Genomic DNA, 20,550 nt, shown 5'->3' with positions numbered 1-20,550 from the left:
GTACTATAATCTTAGTGAAATTTCATAGCAGTTTTTATGGTTGTACTAAATGTTACTAGACGCTTAAAACCAAATATGCCCATGCACATTAGTACTTATTATGTGTTCGGCGTGCGCATATAGTAAAGTACTGAACTATCTACAGTATGTCGTTTATTTACTAAAAAAAATTTGTCATAATGGCATTAATGTTTACTGCCAATACAGGATTTTCAATTTTTAAATGTGTACATTGTGGCTAATAACTCCCATTCAAATTGTTCATCTTTAGAATCATGTATGCGAGCTCACCCACCAACAAAGCAATGTGCAGAGATTGGTGAAACACTGAAGCACGCTCCCAACAGTCCACATAGCTCAAGACACAAGATAAGAATAAATTTAATTTGATTTTTCATTTTTTTTTTTTACCATGTCAAAATAACTTATTCCTCCATGCTTTTACGTATCACTCATATTGGTTACTACTGTATAGTCCGCATCACTTTAAATAAATAATTTACAAACTAAAAGAAACTACTCATTGTTGTACAGTTTCACCAATTGGTATAAAGCAATAAAACACACTTTGTACAATCGCACTCAAACAAATAGTTAATGTAAAGTTATGGGATACAAATTGTGGAATAAAGTAAATTACAACTAACGTCTAGTACTGATATTTAGACTCAACAACACTATCCAATACGAAATAAACATAACAACTACATACGGTAATGTAAATTTAATAGGGAATGTGCAACCACATAAAAAACACCAAATAGTCAATAGCCAAAATCATTTATAATTTAAATGTGGGGAAAATCTGATTAGAATGACAATTTATTTAAGATTTACTGCTAAGGAATAATTTTATTTGACCTAGTTTTACATTTTTCTTTTCAGGAACGGGATGTGCCAGACAGCAGAGATGAGGACAACATATAGGCAAACTTGCTCATTCTCGTATGATCGATCTCTGTATTATCGAGAATTTAAAAATTAAAATTTGCCAGCTTAAACAATAATTCTAAACTAGATGGTGACTCTACACCAAACTCAAAATACTATGATAAAGAAAGTATTGTAATCGTCGGACGCCCCAAAAAAAAGATGAAAGCAAAAACTGTAAATCAAAACAAGCTAAAGATCAAAAAGAAAAAAATTGCACAAATATTGGTAAACTTTAATTATATGTTCAGAACCCATTCCATATACTATAACTAATAGATCACTGTTTTTATCTTGTAAACATGTTTTTGAGTTAATTAACAAAAGATATAAGTAAAGAGGGTTATAAATTAATTGACAACCGTCTTAATAAAAAAGGGTTACAAAGTTAAGATAATTTCATATTCAATGCTTCAAATTGAAGAAAGTACTGTACATAAGCTATAAAGCTTTAGACTGCCTTTTGCAAAGCGATGGTAAATGGTGGCGTGAAGAATGGCCCGCTATAAAAGAAGCAAAGCAAAATACACTGTTTCCAGGGCAACAAAAACATGAAAGTCCGACTCAAAATTTGTCACCAAAGTCAAAAAGGAAAAAGACTGTTAAGAACGATTACAGGACCTTTTTAATGAGTCATGCAAAGAAAAAAAAACTGAGGATTTTGAACAATTAATCAAACCAAATTCGAAGAGAAAAGGTTCATTTAACAAAAATGATGTTAACAAAATCCTAAAGTAATGTAAACCTCAAGATAATAGTGTAGCAAAAATTTACTGGAAGAAATCAAAGGGCCTTCTCTTTCAGTAGATGACCTAATCCACTTAGAAGAAAATGTTCTGGTACGCGGATGCCACAACAAATGCCAAGTCAGAGAAGAGAGAGAAAGCGCAAACTTCAATTTGACTTTGAATTTAAATCTATTTTGTTGCCTTGCAGACCTTTTTCTGGATGGAAAGTTAATCCACAGCGATTTCGTTCCTTCATTATTGGGTTCGTTCAGATATACATTGACGCTTGTATGGCGATGGAAGAGAGTTTGGTGGTCGTCCAAGCACTTACATATCTTTAAGTATTCTTAACAATGAGGAACTACTTCATGGAAAACAATATCAAACACCAAACCCAATTAATGTTTTTTACGAAAATGATTCACGTCAAAATTTAGAGTTGAATTTAGGATATGGTATCACATCATGGCTTGAGCAATTTTTAATTAGTAGGAAAGACGATACATTTTTTTTAAACAGGAGATGAGATGTTTTTAGAAAAAATTTTAGACGACGAAGAGTATGGCTTAAGTCCCTCTTCTAATGAGGAATGGTGTATATCTACAGTAAGAGATCAAAAGACACCAAATTTAATGTAGATAAAGATGGTTTCCTATTTGGTTTAAAATTAAAAATTGATAGGGACCATCCAAATTCCATCTTACAAAAGTCTATCAAAACAGACAAAGTGGTAATGTGCTTATTACATTGTGTGGCTCGATCTGTAGAGAAGATGTTAACTCTGCAGGTGGAAACATTTTATCAGAATCAAACAAAGCTGGCAGCACAGAATTACGCGATAGGTTAATCAATAATTTAGTCAAAAATATTAATTTAAGAGGCGTTCGACAAGGACATTTTGAAATTAATCTAGAAAAAAATTAAAGTATTAAAGATGATATGAAACTATTTTGAAAATTTAAATAAATTAGTGTTTATGAATCTTTCTAATGTAAATAACTAACACACCAGAAATTAGCTTTAAATACCTCATAAGACTCGAGAAATAAACAAATTAAGTTTTAAAGAAAAACCTCTGGAATATGGCCGATCAACTCGCACGCTATATTGGTTTTAACGATCGCTCTAAACACACGTACCTCCGATCGCTCAGCTGATTTGAAATACCCGCGGTAGTAGCCACGGCAGCCGTTACTCTTTTTCAACCCAGGCGAATCGTGATTGGTTGATTTCATGCACTTTGACAGACACAGCGAGCTTGACGTTTCATGCATGACGACGAAAACAACATGTGCGACACAATCTCACCATCATTATTTTCGGAAGATGCCGAGTGCTTGCTGTATCGGTAAATGTAACCGGACTTGATCAACACACCCAAATGTTTCATTTTTTTTATTTCCCGACAAGTTAAAACGAAGTGAAACGTTTAATAAATGGACTGAATTTGTTAAGTTAACTAGAAAGGGGTATGTGTGGAAGCGGACTAAAAGAATATGTAGCGCCCATCAACAATTTTTTCCATATTTCTGAAATGCAGAAGACGGGAGTGGTGGTAAAGCCGAGACTAAAAACGAATGCTTACCCCGCCATAAAAGCTCCGGTAAGTGAGGAAGAAGGCCTACCACCTCAACCCAAAAAACGGAAAGTGCGGCCTCGGACTGCGGCGTGTCGAAGACGCAAGGTTGAAAGGGTACCGTAAGTAATATTTTTATAAATTAAAATCCCCTGCGTGGACGGTTGCCTACGTACGTAACGTTGTCGTTCAAATCTAGGCCTAGCCTGATTATACTATAATAATCGTTCGATTAAAAAAAATTGAATGCCTTAGTCAAAATTGGTATAGTCTACCCTTTATTATTAATTATATGGATGATGAAATATTTTAAATAGTTTACCTGTTAATCTTTTAATCGCTGTGTGTTTTAAAGACATTAATTGAAATCATTAGTTCTCTACTTTGTTTATAAAGTAATTAAATTTAGATTTTGGTGAGTAAAAATAATCTGGTCACTAGATATGTTGTACTTTTAATCCAGTCCCAAGGACAGTGTCCACAGTCAGCAGGTATAGTATTTAGATGTTAGACAAATCATGGGCCCCGTTTCTGCTGCCAAAAATATACCGTATATATACGGTATATTTTATATACGGTATATTTTTTGGCAGCAGAAATGGGTCTCATAAAAAATATACCGTATATATATGCGGTATATATACCGCATAAATATCCCCATCGTTTGTGGATATTATACGGTATATTCCAAAATATACCGTATATTTCGTACCCCAATTCTGCTGCACTCAAAATATACCGTATATGTGACCCGGCCCATGACACGAGGTCAAAAACTAACAGAGCGTGACGCGTTTGTTTGGTTTTTCTGCTGCATTGACACACACGTGTATAATAAGCAAGAAACAGATCAAAATATCACTGTGGACTGAAGAAATAACTATTTTTGATACCGAGATTTACAAAAGTATCTCAAACAAAATAAAAGCAGAATTTGTGGTAGACTTAATAACGCCAAAGTTATCGGCAAACGCCGTCGTCTTCTTTGCATAAATGTAGTCAATGCCCATTCTGCATTTCTAGATTGTTTGTGCGATGTAAATTCGTTGCCACTCCTGATCATTAGATTTAAAATAGAAAGCAATGCTAAGACGTTTTGAGAAACCATCATTAGACTCTAGGTCAATCCATACTTCCGTCTCACAAAATGCATTTTGGGTATATGAAAGCCAACTTTTTTTACAGCCCACCCACGAAGTATGTGCAGCGGAAACGGTGCACGAATTTCATATACGGTATATATACGGTATATTTATACGGTATATTTGGGATTGGCAGCAGAAACAGGGCCATGGAGTTATTTCTCCATGGACAAATATACAAAGTCATTGTTTTGTTGGTTATGTATAATACAGAAATATTAAGTCATGTTAAAATGATCAGTTCTTGTTCATGCATGTTTTTGTGGAGTTTTATTATTTTTTAAGCCATGTTCCGATCTGTTTTGCATGTATGCGTAGTTCAATTTTATTGATTTTACTGTTAATTTCCATCTTTTTTTTCATGAAATGCATGCAGTTCAGTTAGACGTTTATCATTTCCATATAACAATTATACAGAGTACAAACACCATACCATTTACTTATAGTTTTATCAAATAATTTGGGTTTTTTTTTCTTGTACTTAAGCAAGTTTATTAGGAAACATAAACCCCACCGTTACCCCTTTTTTTTTATTATCTTTTTCATATTTCATGGTACCAAAAACAGCACCGACGCAGCGGTAACACAAAATAAATATAAATTTATAATTATATAACTTATATAATTTATTCAGTTTACTCAAGTTCCGAAGAAACTGGGGGAAGCAGTAATGAAGACGGAGATAAACGTGGCATACATTTATACAAAGAAGCGGACAGTGACAATGATGATGCGGATCCAAATTACATCCCTCATGAAGGATCATCTGATGAAGAACCACTGTGAGTTAAGCAAACTTCTTGAGTGATGTTTATAAACCTAATAACCACCTTTTATAGTGGTAGCTTTTTGGATATATACTGTACAAATAAATATATACTGTACATTTATATTATTAAACAAACATTTCTTTTTTGTAGCAGTGATAACATAGAATCTGGAGAGACTGTCCTTGGACAGAGGAAATATATTGTAGGGCAGGATGAGCTTCTGTCATTGTTCGACAGATGTCGTGAATGTGGAAGAAACAATATGTGTCTTTATAAATTTACAGAAGATTCCTTGCCTACATAAATTGTAGAGTTGGTCTTAGCAGTTTCTAGAGCACACGTGTGTGTTGGTAATTCAGACCTCGGTGAAAATAGGCATCCGAATTGCAAATTGTTAACTGAAAATGGTGGGCGCTGCCCCACATGCAGGGTGAGCAGTAGTGACTTCTGTCTTTAGCGTCAAAACGCAAAAAGAGAGTGAATGAAGACAGGAATGTGCTAAGTTCGAAAACAAGGAATGATTTCCTACCAGCATCTGCATTGCAGAAAAAAGCAAATTTGTTGAAGGAACAAAATAACATGCTGAAAAGGAAAAAAATGACCTTGAGGAAAAGATCAATGACAGGATTAAAAATGAAGGAACATCCATTTACACAGCCACAAACAAACTGTATTGCCTCAGTTTTTGCGCCTAAAGATGACGAGAATAATATGTCTGACCTATTAAAAGATAAACCGGCTGCCAAATTGCTTTGGGAACAACAAAAAGAATCATTTACAAAAAACAAACAAATGCGGTGGCACCCAGCCGTATTACGCTGGTGCATCGCACTTCACGCAAAGTCGACATCTGGGTATTAAGTATTACGCAACAGCGGATTTTTAAAGCTTCCACATACAAAAACACTCATTTTACGGATGGGATCAATATGGATTTTGTAGAAAGAGTTTGCAAGGACAACAATATTGAACCTGGGAATATTAAATCGCATCAAAAGAACATCACACTGCTCATTGATGAGATGTCAGATCTGGCCAGTTAATAGGTTTTAATGGAAATTTAGCAAATGAACTGAATGACTTTGAACAGAAGTGTTTAGGAGCGACAAAAGCTGGTTTGGCAACACATGTCCTCGTTATCATGCTTCGTGGAATCACAAGTACTTTACTTGCACCAATTGCATACTACCCCACAGAAGGCAATGCTAGTCGTGCATTATATCCAATCATGTGCGATGCAGTTTATACGATGGAAGCTATAGGTTTTCATGTTAGAGCCCTCGTTTCTGATGGAGCTTCGTCTAATCGCAAATTCTATGACCTACATTCAGTTGCAGAGGTATGTAGTAATGGAATCACATACTACACCACAAACCCAGTTGATGCTAGTTGTAGGATCTAATTTTTTAGCAATGTGCCGCATCTAATTAAGACGACAAGAAACAACTGGGAGAAATGTGGATTTCACAGCAAAACTAAACACCTACATGTAAGCGTAATTGTAATTAAATTTTTTAAATGGCACTAAAGAAAATAATTGCTGTACACATCACTTTTAATTATGTTTTTTATTTTATACTAGTATAACAAGCAAGACATTACTTGGACACAACTGCTGAAACTCTGCGAATGGGATACGGGAGCAGACAAACGTTACAGTGTTGGACTACGGCGACTAAACAAGATTTCACATGAGCATTTATATTTAACACCTTCACACCGTATGAAAGTTTATTTATCTGCCCAGGTAATCAATGGGAACAGTTACTTTGTTGCATCTTACAGTATCTGTAGAAAAAAAAATTACGGATTCAGTTTTAGGCGAGATTAAATTTAAAAAAAATGTTATTTTAATCCAATTGGTATTGCTGTCTTAGGTTTTGAGCTCATCTGTTGCAAATGCATTTGAAGCACAAGGACGATCGGACACCAAATCTACTCAAAAGTTTGTCCGCTACATCGATCAATTCTTTGATTGAATGTTTCGCAAATAAAAAAACAGACTACAAAACCTACAATGAGACCATATTATTCCGTTGACGATTGGAGGTTTGAGGTAAGTCATCAATACCAATTCTTAATTTAACTTTAATATAAATCCCTTTAATGAAGACTCAATAAACATACTTTTTATTCTGCTTTTAATAATGCCTACCAATGTTTAATGTTTGTTTCTCAGTGGCTTAAGGGGAATTCTTGTCATTTTTTTATGACTGGGAAGAACAAATTTTGAATTTAGAGGATACCACCACTGGTATACGCTTATCTGGTAAGCTAGTATTTTATACTATTGTCACTTTTGTTATCCATAGGTGCAAAATAAAAACAAATGGCATGAAATTTTTTTCGAAAATGTATGCTTAATTAAGGCTGCCTTATGGTCTGTTAACATAATATTTTATTTGTTTTTCTCAGTTCATTCATTCATTCGTGCAGCTGTTACAAAACTTGCTTTTATCAGACCAGGGAATAACATTTATCCTGAGTGACAAATTTAACCAGGACCCCTTAGAGGAATACTTTTGTAAACAGCGAGGTGTTGGTCGCTCACACGACAACCCCTCTGTGGAGCAGTTTGGGCACAACATGCTTGTGCTGCAAGTAGCTGGACAATGCATCCGTGCATCCAAAAAAGCAAATTGCTTGTCATTGTCTGGCAGTAACCAATTGGATGCAACACCGTTACAATGCAGAAAGTAAAACATCTTCAGAATTTAGTACTTGAATTAGTATTTTTAATTAACCCAATTCTTTTCTCAGAGCCTTTTTGCCATGCTCAGATACAGACTTAGATTTTTTTTTGCATATCCAAGTAGACCCTTAAAAAAGGCTTTGTTCCTATTTTAATCCAATAAAGAAATACACTTTTTTGTAGACTAATAGACAGTTTTTCTGACAATTCGCCATTGACTACAGCACACCAAAATCTATTAATCTTATGGTTACCCGTGTATTTTTCAAGTAACAGATTGTTAATGTTTACACCTTTCAATTGAGCAAGTGTTCCCCCTTGTTTTTCATTAAATGTTATTGTAAAGTTAGTCTATTAATTCGATACCGGTATGCGCATAATTAATTATGATCATTGTTAATTTAAACAAATCAAGTATTTCATCCAAAATACTTATATCTAGTATTGGTAAAAATTTGATAAAGTTATGTTATCCTAAAAAAAAGTTGTATGCGTTTTTGTTCTTTAATTTGCCCATCTCGATCACAGTTTTGCTTTAAAGATAATACAAAACAATAGGGAACCAATTATGCATATGTCTGCATATTAAAAAAATAAAAATAACTTCCTTAAAATTAAAGATATGGAAGTGAATAAAGGTATCAAATTAAAGGTAGTGTTATCCTCTATCTGATAGTATAGGTTTCAATGCATATTTCTGAAATTTTAAATTTTTGTAATGTCCCTAAATATATACTAGTGTTGTGATGTTACCTCCCAATACACGTTCCGCCAACACAATCAGTTCTGCTTCTCACTGCTTCCTTCCAAGACACAATACACGTTCTGCCAACACAATCAATTCGATGTTGTACAGTTTCCAAGTTGCCAGTCACACACAAATACTACCAAATCTGCATTCACCCTTTTCAAAATCTTGCAATTACACTCCAAAAATAACGTCTATGAAATTACTTTGGCATCCAATGATTTCCAATGAAAATTTCATTAATTTTTAACTGCTGACACCATGTTGTGATGTTACCTCCTATATCTTTGTAGACTCGACATACAAGATATGCAACACCAATTTATATAAAACAAATGTATAACTTTTATTCAATCTTCAGGTATCTCGGCACCTTAATCGGAAGTGGACTGGAAGTCTTTCTCTCATAAAATCACCAACCAAACTTAACTACATCTTAAATATCACTCCTATATCAAATACATGTTCAGGTCAATACAACCAATCAAATCATCCTGTTTTATCAGCAACCAAAATTAGCACAAAGCATCATTCATTTATATGCAAACATTTTCTGTACATAAGACCAATCAAAGTTATAGGAAGTGTAGACAAAGAGAGATAAACAATTATCAACACTTATAGTTGTTGTCTAAAGAAACAAATATGCCAATGAATAAGTGAACTGTGTGAAGATGACATCTATCTTGAACTACAATACAAACATGTAGGAATACAACATATAAATACAATGACTTCACAACAGATGGCTATAAAACAATGTGTTCCCAGATCCCAGAATTAACATAGCATGTTTTACAAAATTTTGATAAAAACCCATTTTTTTTTTGCCATGTCAAATACAGAAAGTATTTCCAGTAGCAATGATGACTTTGATTCGCCAACAAAGTCTAAATTAAAAAGTTTGACTCCAAACACTTCGGTTTTAATGCAAGAAGGGCTCGATATGCTGCTACTAGACAGTTTAAACGCAAACAACCTGCAAAATCAAGACCACCTAAACACATCTCTTTGACTTCTGATACTAGTAATTGTAACAGTGAAGATAAAATAATCTCACCGAAAATGTTCGACAGTTCTGCTACTACTCAGTGACTTCTGGACAGAACCAACTTCTAGTAGTTCAAACAACGCCCCCTTTTTTACGAAATTATTTTAAGGATCTGATCATTTATATATACCGTAGTAAGCCTGTATATGTCGATTTTATTATTTGTAATTAAGCACTCACTCACACAAGCTGCATATTCTGATTTACTTTTGCTGATTTCTTCTATTCTCCCTTCAACCTGTAAGAGACATCACTATATAAAAACAAACAAATTATTAAACGAAACACTAAAAAGAACCAACACATCATTTTTATTGCGAGAAAAAGTCCCAATGTGCATCCTTAGGCTACAATTTATGCCAAGAAATGAGAATTCACACACATACGCGGCTTATACCGATTCACACGTTGGGCACTTGGCACATATTGAACTTTTAATTTATACAAGACTTCACTGCTAATCTACAAGGCACAACAATCTTTTCAAAAATCGACCTTGTACGAGCATACCACCAGATAACTATGGCTGAGGAGGACATCCATAAAACCGCCATTACTACCCTATTTGGACTCTACGAATTCGTCAAAATGCCATTTGGATTACGTAATGCTGCTCAAACTTTCCAACGCTTCATCGACAAAATTACGAGTTGCCTACACTTTCTACGCGTATATTGATGTTTTGGTAGCAAGCTGCAGCCCAGAAGAACATGAACAACATTTAAAAGAACCACTAACAAACATGTTACGCACAGGCGGCAAGCCCAAGCACAGAAATCTGACACAGAACTACAAACACTCCTCAACTCCAATGTTCATAACACAATTGTTTGGAAGGTATTGCCAGTGCCGAACGCTGATATCACAATTGTATGCGACATGTCAAGTGGCAACCCTTTACCTTTTATTCCCGACAAGTATCTTCGCCTAATATTCAACACCCTTCATAACTTGTCACATCCGGGAATTAAAACAAAACAAAAGTTTGTATCAATGTTATAATTTGACATTAATTCTGATGTACGAAACTGGGCTAAAACATGCTTGCAGTGTTAAAAATCAAAAATTCATCGACACACAATCGCACCATTATCTGCATTTGAGCAGACAACTGGAAGATTCCAGCATGTTCATATTGACTTAGTAGGACCATTACCACACTCAAATGGATATACTTATTTGTTAACGTGTATTGACCGATTCACACGTTGGCCATAGGAAATATCCATTCAGGATATTAAGAGAGATCCTCGTAAAGAAGGATTTCATATTTAAACGAAATTGAAGGGGTTGCGGTCGTCGTATAAAGCGGCGAAAGACAGATTAAATAAATCTGGAGCTGGTGCAAGTATGGGATTTGGCATTTTTCTGCCATAAATGATATTTTAGGTCATGGACCAAATATAAACCCAAACCCCAAAATGATCGGCAATTCATTCACGGTCAGTGAGGGGCTGGTTGGCATGCCTAGCAACCAATCGGTAATGCCGAGCCCAAGCCTCAGTCTATGCCGATAAAAATAACGATTAACTTCCTAAATATTCACAAACTGTTGAAACATTCATTCGAGAAACTACGATAGAAGCCATGCTACAAAAGCGTCAGCCAATCAGAGAGCGTAATTTGTCTCTATAGCCAATCACAGACAAGGATTCATAAATTCTTCTTAGAAAATTCAGCAACCTAACACCTTAATAAAACCAATTTCCTTTAAAAAATTCCTAAGGTTGTTAAAAATTATGGTAGCTAATATATTTTCGAATAGATACTGTAGGTACCAAACATGACGTGATTCGGGTTAGTTGTTTGTTTACCTTCACCTTCTGAACTTCAAGGCTAAAATCTAAAAAGTTCGGGTTGCAACTCTGCGCCTCTCACATCTCGAGCTTCAATTAATACAAGACCTGTTGTTAATGAACATCAAGTATGTGTCGGTATATAAAACTGCTTTTTATACTGTCAATGAAAATCTTTATAACCGATTTAAATACAACAATTTATAGTACAGTATTTTGTATATCTTACAGATAGAAATGCTTATGTACTTCTTCCTCCACGAAGAAGAATTTTACAGCATTTTCTTCTACAGTATACTTGATGGTAGGTGCTAAATTTTTCATTTACAATAATTTTATGGAATAGTTTGCCCATTAGTTTGAACAGAACAATCTTAATATTTTCTTATTGTTAATCATAGAATCAGAGGGTCAAGATGATGAAAGCACATCAGGAACTTTACGTGGAATGATTTATTGTAAGTACCCTACTGACGCGGGTATAAGCCCACCCCCCTTGAACATGAAATCACATCAAGCGAGGATCCGAAAATGCAGATCGTCAAAAACAGCACATGTACACTGTGTATTCCACCATGCGAGCAAGCGCCCTCACTTGTACGACGTTGCCTCTAAAATACACGAGGTGTAGAGTGTCGGAAAATTAAGCTTATAGTTTGTGTAATTTATCGTAGAATATCTTATTTTAAACATCAATTGAACAAGAATTTATCAAGCAGAAAAGCAAGTATACAATGTTCGTTAAATAGAAATGTACCAAAGAAATTTAATAAGCTTGTTTATGGCAGCCGATACCAAATAGCGGTTTTCCGTTTTGGCGACATGTAGCGTCGTGTGAAAAGCGATCTTTTACCGTGATATGGAGTGTAAACAAAACAGGACCGCTAGGCCTCATATGGCCTAGCGTATATTAGCCTAGCTTGGTTATGATCAAAGGTAGGTGTATTCGGTGTATGGACGTCGCCAAATACAAAATAATGTATTACGACACAGACTGTAGATCTTCAAATTAATGGGTGGGCTTATACCAGAGTGCCTTATTTTTCATGAAAATTAGTCAAAAGTCGGGGCTGGGCTTATACCTGAGTATGGGCTTATACCTGAGTATGGGCTTATACCCGCGTCAGTACGGTAAAACCAGGTTCATTGGCATGGATGTACTTAAAAATGCACTTTTACCACTGTTAAAGCACAACTCAAAACTTATATTTTTATTTCTTTGCTTTGGCTTGCATGATTTGCATTTCCTGACGAAGGTTGTCAAGAAAAAACAAGTAATAATAAATTACGTGATAATATTCTGTGACATTATAATGATTTTGATTACGTTTCTAGAAATAGATAGAGATGCTGATGAACAAGGTGATAAAAGAGATGTAGATGAACCACACCTAAAGTGATTCATCGGATACAGGAAACTGTCCCAAACCAGGTACTGTATACTTGTTTTAAAATCTGTCTTGCTTGTGTTTTATAAACCAACGATGAAAAAAACGATTGATTTGCATAAATTTGCATAATTTAAACATTTTTTTATCTTAGGCAAAAAAGGCGATTGTCGGGAAATTAAAAAAGGGACAAAACCGTAGACGCTCTCAGTAAGAAGATGAAGGAGACCTCCGACGCCAACTGGAAGCGAATGTCGTCCCTTTTTGCGAGGTCACGCCAAGAAGACCGGCAAGAGCTGACGAGCAACAGGCAAGCAGAGATATACCTGAAAAGTGAACAAATTGGGTCCGCCATTTTTAAATCCAAAATGGCGGCTTTCCCCTGACCAAATTTTGTGCAACCCTTCCATTTCATATTTTTGACACCCTAATGAATAACTGTGCAAAGTTTCAGAATGTTATCACAATTTGAAGGATTGGGTCACTTAACAGGCCTACTACATACAATGTCAGGGTTATTGCACAAGACCAGATCAATAATACTACTTTTGTTGTTGTGTTATATATTATATTCATGAAATGTATTATTTGAAACTCGTACTTTCTTTTTCAATACCTTATTCACTTGTTTTATTGTTATTGATTGAAAGAAAGAAAATAAATGTTTACGTTGAATTGAATTGAATACAAAACTATTATTTTTTTCCTTTTTTTTATAAATTACTACTAACTAGGCCTATATAATTATATATTTTTTATTTGGAGGCTTTTGTTAATCTTTTATTGCTATTTATTGTAATTTTTTTTTAGGTAAGTAAACAGAGCAGGATGGACCAAAGTTGCATAAAAAGATTTAAAAAAAAGTTGCATGATGCTGATTCATCAATTACTGATATTTTCTTGAGTCTTTTAGATGACCATCTCTACTTCGGATGATTGTGACGGAGACCAACAGGTATGCCCAGAAGCTGATTGCTGAGCTTCCACCAGGTAGGTTGCAGCACTTAACATTGAAAGGTTTGGTTGATACGGATATACATGAGGTACGTGCTTTTATTGCAATTATTTTAGAATTAGGTTTTGATAAACGTGGTAGCTATGATATGCATTGGTCTCAGCATTGGCTTTTAGATCAGAGAGGTTTTAGGAAGATTATGTCGAGGAACCGGTTCATGCTGCTGTTACGATGTCTCCACATTTGTAATGATGACGACGCTCTACCATGTGATGATCCAGCATACGACAGAGGATTCAAGGTAAGTGCCTTTATGGCTCATATAATTGCTAATTTTCAATCTGCTTTTTACCCCTCTAGAAATGTTTCTGTAGATGACAGTTTGACTGCGTTCCTAGGCAGAGTAGGGTTCAATTCGTACCATCCATTGAAGCCACACAAGCGTGGGATGACAGCATGGACATTAACGGATGCCAACACTGGATACGTCAACAACCAAAACTTGTATATTGGAAAGGACAACCGAGGTGCTGGTGCTACAAGAAGAACGGTCAACAAGTTGTGTGAACCAATCACAGGTAAGCGACATCATGTGTACATGTATAATTACTTCACTTCTCCAGATCTCTTTTCAGATTTAGCTGATTCAGGTTGTGGTGCTTGTGGGACAATTCGCAAATCCAGAGTAGGATTACCAGACGCCGTCAAAAATGGAAAACCTGCAGTTGGAGATTCAAATTTTAAACAAGATGTAAAGAACCTCTTCATGGTATGGCACGACAAAAAAGAGGTAAGGCTGCTAACGAATATACATAATTCTAGAACTTTTCAGAAACGGGCAAGACAGGACCATGGACCAAACCAAAGGGAGATCAGCAAGCCATGTGCCATCGAACTATATACGCATTACATGGGTGGAGTTGATAGGGCAGACAGACTGATATGGACCTACCTGCACACACACAAAAGCCTGAAGTGGTGGAAGAAAGTCTTCATGTACTTGTTGGAGGTATGTTTCACTTACGCTCTTATCATTTACAGATGGTTTAGACCTAATAAGCATATTAGGTCTGAAAAGCTGCGACTCAACCTTATTGATGTTTTGCTTGAAGGCTACGTTCGACGTCCTACCAGGCCAGGAAGGCGTCCAACAGATCGACCCCAGCGGCTGACCGAACGGCATTTTCCAGGGATCAATCAAAACAAGACGCCATCTGGAAAAACAGCAGAACCAGACTGCGTTGTTTGTTCAAAGAGAGGAGTAAAGCGTCACCAAACCAAATTCGTGTGTGAGCAATGCGAAGTACCAATGTGTAATGTGCCCTGCTTCAAGGGGTGGGATATGTATATTTAATTTTTATTTGAGTATGTTTTTTTCCACAGCAAAGAGCATCATTCAAAAATGCTACCTACGGGGCCTCGATGAAGCCACCATAACTCGGATTCATTTCTGCATAAACTGTGGCGATGAATAATTCAACATCATCTTCCTTCTGGTGTAGTAAACTACATAGCTAGCCCTTTTGAGTTTTGATGATGTCCCCAAATTCAGTTTTATTTACTGCATAATTGAAATTCAAAAGCATAAACATAAATTTCCCCTTGGGCATAGTAACTAGATAGCCCTTTTAGGTTTTCATTGATGATGTCCCCAAACTCAGTTCAATTTACTGCATAACGGTGGACTATATTCAATAGTAAGCATAATTTTTCCCTTCGAGCATAGCATAAAATAAACAAATTAAATTAAAACATGTGGCATCCTCTGGCTTCGTCCTGCTCAGGCAGAGTTCACCATTTTCTTTCAACACTTTTTTTTCCACACTTGAATCAGTTAGCGGCATGGTATCATTTTTTCTTATTGTCAGGTTCAAATACAACAACCACAAACAGAACATCAATACAATATCGTTGTCGTCGTTTTTGCTCATATCTATTTTACTACTTGTTTTCTGGGATTGTTTCAGCCACTGAACTATGGCTTTTTTCCTTTCTCCATCTAATTTGTCGACACTGAGAACAGTCCCGCTCTACCAGCAACAGACAGTTTTTCTGTTAGCTGTCTCACAAACTCGTCCGGCATTAACTGCCTCACTCTTTCAATTTATGCTCTGCCTTTTTCTTGTTTACCTTTGGCCAGTCATAGTTACTCCCATTGTTTACCCGAGCATATTGCACCCGAACGACGTCTGGCATTAACTGCCTTACTCTTCCAATTCATGCATCCGCCTTTTTTTTGGGTCTACCTCTGGCCAGTCATAGTCACTCCCGCCGTTTACCCGAACGACAATGAGAACAGTCCCACTCCAATCTGACAATTCATAGTTACTATATTATATTGCTGTCCATTTTTGACAACATCTATCTTGTCTTGGATTACATAAACAACCTTCAGCATTAATCAATCATTCGCAATACAGCCTTCAATCATTCCATCATTCGCAATACAGCCTTCAGCATTCTTCCATCATTCGCAATCAATGTTGAAGAATGTATTATTTCGACCACCAATTTTGTTTTCATGATAAAAAAAAATCCATACGCTTGTGACTGACGAGCATGCAACGATTGCAACAACGATGCAAGAACACCCAAATATACGCTATGAATTTGACATTTGGCATATAGCCAAAAGTTAAGGCAAAATAACAAAGATTTGCCAGAAACACCAGGAGCTGAAAAATTGACAAAAGGCAATTTCAAATAATTTTGGTGATCAGCAGAAGGTGTGAAGGTAGCTACAAACAGTTCAAGGTAATCAAAGGAGATTGTACGACCCAATTGGAATGCTACACCCGAATTGTACAATATCAATTTTTATTTAAGTGGGGGTGCATTGATATCAAACTTCCCTTGTCTGCTTAAGGGATGGTCTTTGTCTACACATAATGATATCGTTTATATTCATCTAGGGGAGAATTACATTGATGACACGATCCAATTATTTCATTGTGAACAAACTCGATAATTTAATCGACTTCCTTAAAGTTGGGCTGGAATGTAAACACATTTTGGTAGCCAGCTGTTAAAGCAACACTCTAGCTAGGTAAGCCTTAACTTTAAAGACTGTTTAGACATAAATCGTCAACTTCAGGTGAATTATGCCGATGATACATGTGTAACATTTTGCCGTCACAAAGGTCTGTGGAATGACATACTCACTCTGATGACATACACCTAACAGTCTTCAAATGGTCAATCGTCAGGAATGTATTGGTATGCACATAGCGTTCGACAGGCTATTCTACACGCAGAGAAAATGATAAGGCCAGTATTTTAATTTTCAATTTAAGTACAAATGATGGTGTGAGCGGTCTATGTATTTGCGTCCAATTTGGGCCCAATGTTTGCCTTCAGTCTCCTCTATTTAAAGCCCCTGGTACCGGGCATCAAACGCAACCATCCAAGTGCCCTCGAGCACCCTTTCCAGATAAAAGAATTTATTTCTAATGGTTTACAACTCAGTAGAGTGGCTGGCCCATTTGAGTCCCCATTTTATTTCCTCTCCGTTGGATATTGTTCTTAAAGCTGAATAAGGCAAATACAGCATAAATCAGGGCCTATCGTACTCTCGTGGGGCTTCGTTTAACTCAGGGATTCATATGATGCTTTACATGTCGACACAATCAACAATGTAGTTTATCAATTCCACGGTAACTAATTGATATTCTGACACAAATTTGAATTTTCAAACACATGTACCATCAGTACTTTTATTAATATCCTCAAACAAATATAATATTGTGATAACAAATAGCATTATAAAGTATACAGAGTGACTTTTTTTCTTTTTTAACAATTTCTATTATTAAAAAAATGATATTAATATGTGCGGTAACTAATTGAGGCAAATCCGACATTGCATTTGTAGCTATTGTACATTTTATAAAAACTCTGTGAATTTAGAGGCCTAATGTTATTAATATGGTATTGATTTGAATCCATAGGGTATAACAATGAATGCAATACCTTTGATTTAAAAAAAAATTGAGTTATCATAAAAATATGATGATATTTATAGACATGATTCCGGTAACTAATTGATGGTAACTAATTGAGGCTGGAAAAGTTAAAGTAATGTGTAACTAGGTATCCCAATGTAAAAATTCAAATTAATGATGGTACTTTTTCTTTCAGTTAATCAGAAGGAACTTACTGAACATAAACTTTTGCAATTTAAATGATTGAAATCGGATTATCCATTCAAAAGTTATGGTCCATTAAAGTGCCCAAAAAACAGTGCTTTTTGCTTGAAAAATGGCACTTTTTCTAATTATATTTGAACCCATTTTTGAAGGGTTATAACTTTTATACTAATAATTTTAAAGTTCTTATTTTTTCCAAACCCATAGATACAACAGAGTTGTTCAAGAATTTTTTTTTTTGGGTGTCCTCGACATTTTTTTTTTTAGATATCGCCCTCCAAAATTCGTCCGAGGGCTTTTTACGCGTGATTTTCCCAATGTCTCAAAAATGCCCAAAAAGTTCCTGTCTTTAAATGATTCATAACTTTTGAACCAATGTGTGAATTAACTTCTTTTTTTTTGCATTGCATAAAATGTAATATGTATTTTAGTAAGGTTATTTATATTGACAGGTAGGTAATTCTGAAATACAACATAAAGTATTGTTAAAAAATGTTAAAATGTGAAAAAAAAAAATATTGCGTTAAAAAACTGTGTGGGTATTGTTTCTTTTCATTAAATATTATTTTTCGTAAGTATACATTTTTTTTTTAATTCTAGTATTTAAAGTTATATTTATAATCATATATTATTTTAATTGATTTTCGAACCGCCAAAAATAAGAATTAAGCCTGTGCTTATTATGTGTTCGATTCCATTTGGAGCGCCGGGCCGAACGTAGACTCGGCCGCGCCTACTACAAGTTAAGTTATATAGGCCCCTAAGGTCTAGGCCTAAATAAAAGCCTGACGCTAAATTCTGCCTAAGACTAAGAAATATCGGGAAGAAATTTTTTATTTAACAAAGTAATTACCTCAATGGTATAATTGTAACATGTTTAATTTTATTTCCCTTTCGATTATTCTAACCGAAAGTTGCACTTTGAATTGAAATATACGGAATAAAATTTAGGCCTAGAAACAGCGTAGACATACAACGGCAACACAGGACAAAGCGCGTTTCGGCCGCCTACATAGAATGGCTTACGGCCGCTGCATAGCAAAATCAAAGCTTCTTAAATTTCTTCGGTACATTTCTTCCTAACGTACTTGCTTTATATAGTAGATTTATAAATATTCCACTTATTAAATAATTTAATAAATCGGTAAAATTGACGTTTCGAAGCAAATATTCCATGAGAGGCGACATTTTTCGACATGCCTCGTGTGCGGCGAAGACTAGTTCAGAAAATGGAACAGTCCACTGCAGGGGTTATCCAATCATTAATTAACGCGCTAATACATGCATACCATGCACATTGTCTGGGCGACGGTAATTTAGTAATAAGCGGAGAACTGAATCCCCCCCGTAAGGAAAATGGTAAACACTGATATTTTTGGTAGGGATTATTTTTTTCAGTGGTTGGTCTTGTTGGTCTCTTCGCACGAGGTCCACGCAAAGTCAAATAAAACGATGTGGTTTATCAAACAGAAATATAAATTAGCTTCAATTCAATACTAAATTAGCCAAATTTTGATAATGAGAAAGACTAAAAAATTCAATTTTTATCGTTAAAATTGACATTTGAGGCGGATGTACATAATAATAATAACCGATTTACATATCAAAATAAAGAGTATTTAAAGCCTGATAACATGCAACAAAAATTACTCCACCACCTATTATGGACCTCGTGCGATCGTGTTTTTAAAATGGGTAGGTGTTTTCCAAAGTTATTTTTAGCGCGCGGATTTCGGCTCGCCGGCTTTTGTACCTCATTTTTAACTCGCGTTTTCTATTAAAATATTTAATAAACATAGATTAAAAATATATGAAAATAATCCCTTAAACAAGATCTTTCCAGACATATAATTTTTATTCACATGTGTATATAAGAAATAGTATATTTTTAACTTCAAAGACACGTCACTTTTTGAAATTTCACGAACGTGTTAAAATCGCGGTAACGAAAATCCGCTTCATTGGGATACCTAGTGTAACTGATTTAGGAATTTTTTTAATGTCTAAATACATATTTTAAAGATAACTTTAAAAATATATCAAAACAAAAGTATATAAATACTATAACATACAACAATATATAGTAAATGAACTGAAACACGTCTAAAATTATATTAAATTTTACCAATTTCATATAAGACAATATTATAAATTTGTAAAAAATCTGAAAGTCTGAAAAGTTTAACCAATGGTTTTATGGTACCACATTGAATCTTAGTGTTAACAATTCATTAGATATGTTTTCTTTCAAAATAATTGATTTAATTTAAAAAATATGATGATATTATGACAAAATATTATGGTAACTAATTGACGGTAATTAATTGACAAATATATTTTCGAGAAAAGAAATATATTTATCTGTAATTATGAGAAAATATTTAATTATAAAGTATTTGTATATGCACCATTAAAGAGTACTGGAGGCATACAAACAAATTAAGTTTACATTATACTCAATTTTGTCATGTCAGACTCAATGTTACCGAACAAGTGAGATTGCGATAGCGCTCGCGATCCTTAAAAACGAGGGACTGCCATTAGGCTTGTAGCTTTATAACTTAGCTTATATATTATTAGCCTAGGCCTAGATTGGTTTTAACTTTTAAAAATCCACGTGTTTTTAGGC

At 35.0% G+C, this 20,550-nt stretch overlaps 1 long non-coding RNA gene and 1 pseudogene across 2 annotated transcripts in view; one reads left to right on the top strand and one right to left on the bottom strand.

The window, feature by feature from the left end:
• The window catches only part of LOC140043267 (uncharacterized), a 34,717-nt pseudogene extending 26,859 nt beyond the window's left edge, over positions 1–7,858 (top strand).
• LOC140043627 (uncharacterized) overlaps positions 1–20,550 on the bottom strand; it is a 104,338-nt gene that overhangs the window by 59,537 nt on the left and 24,251 nt on the right. The window lies entirely within an intron of this gene.

This window comes from Antedon mediterranea, chromosome 3 (genome assembly GCF_964355755.1).
Source record: "Antedon mediterranea chromosome 3, ecAntMedi1.1, whole genome shotgun sequence".
NCBI lineage: Eukaryota > Metazoa > Echinodermata > Crinoidea > Comatulida > Antedonidae > Antedon > Antedon mediterranea.
The sequence above is the reverse complement of the archived record's forward strand: the minus strand, read 5'-3'. Positions and strand labels throughout refer to the sequence as shown.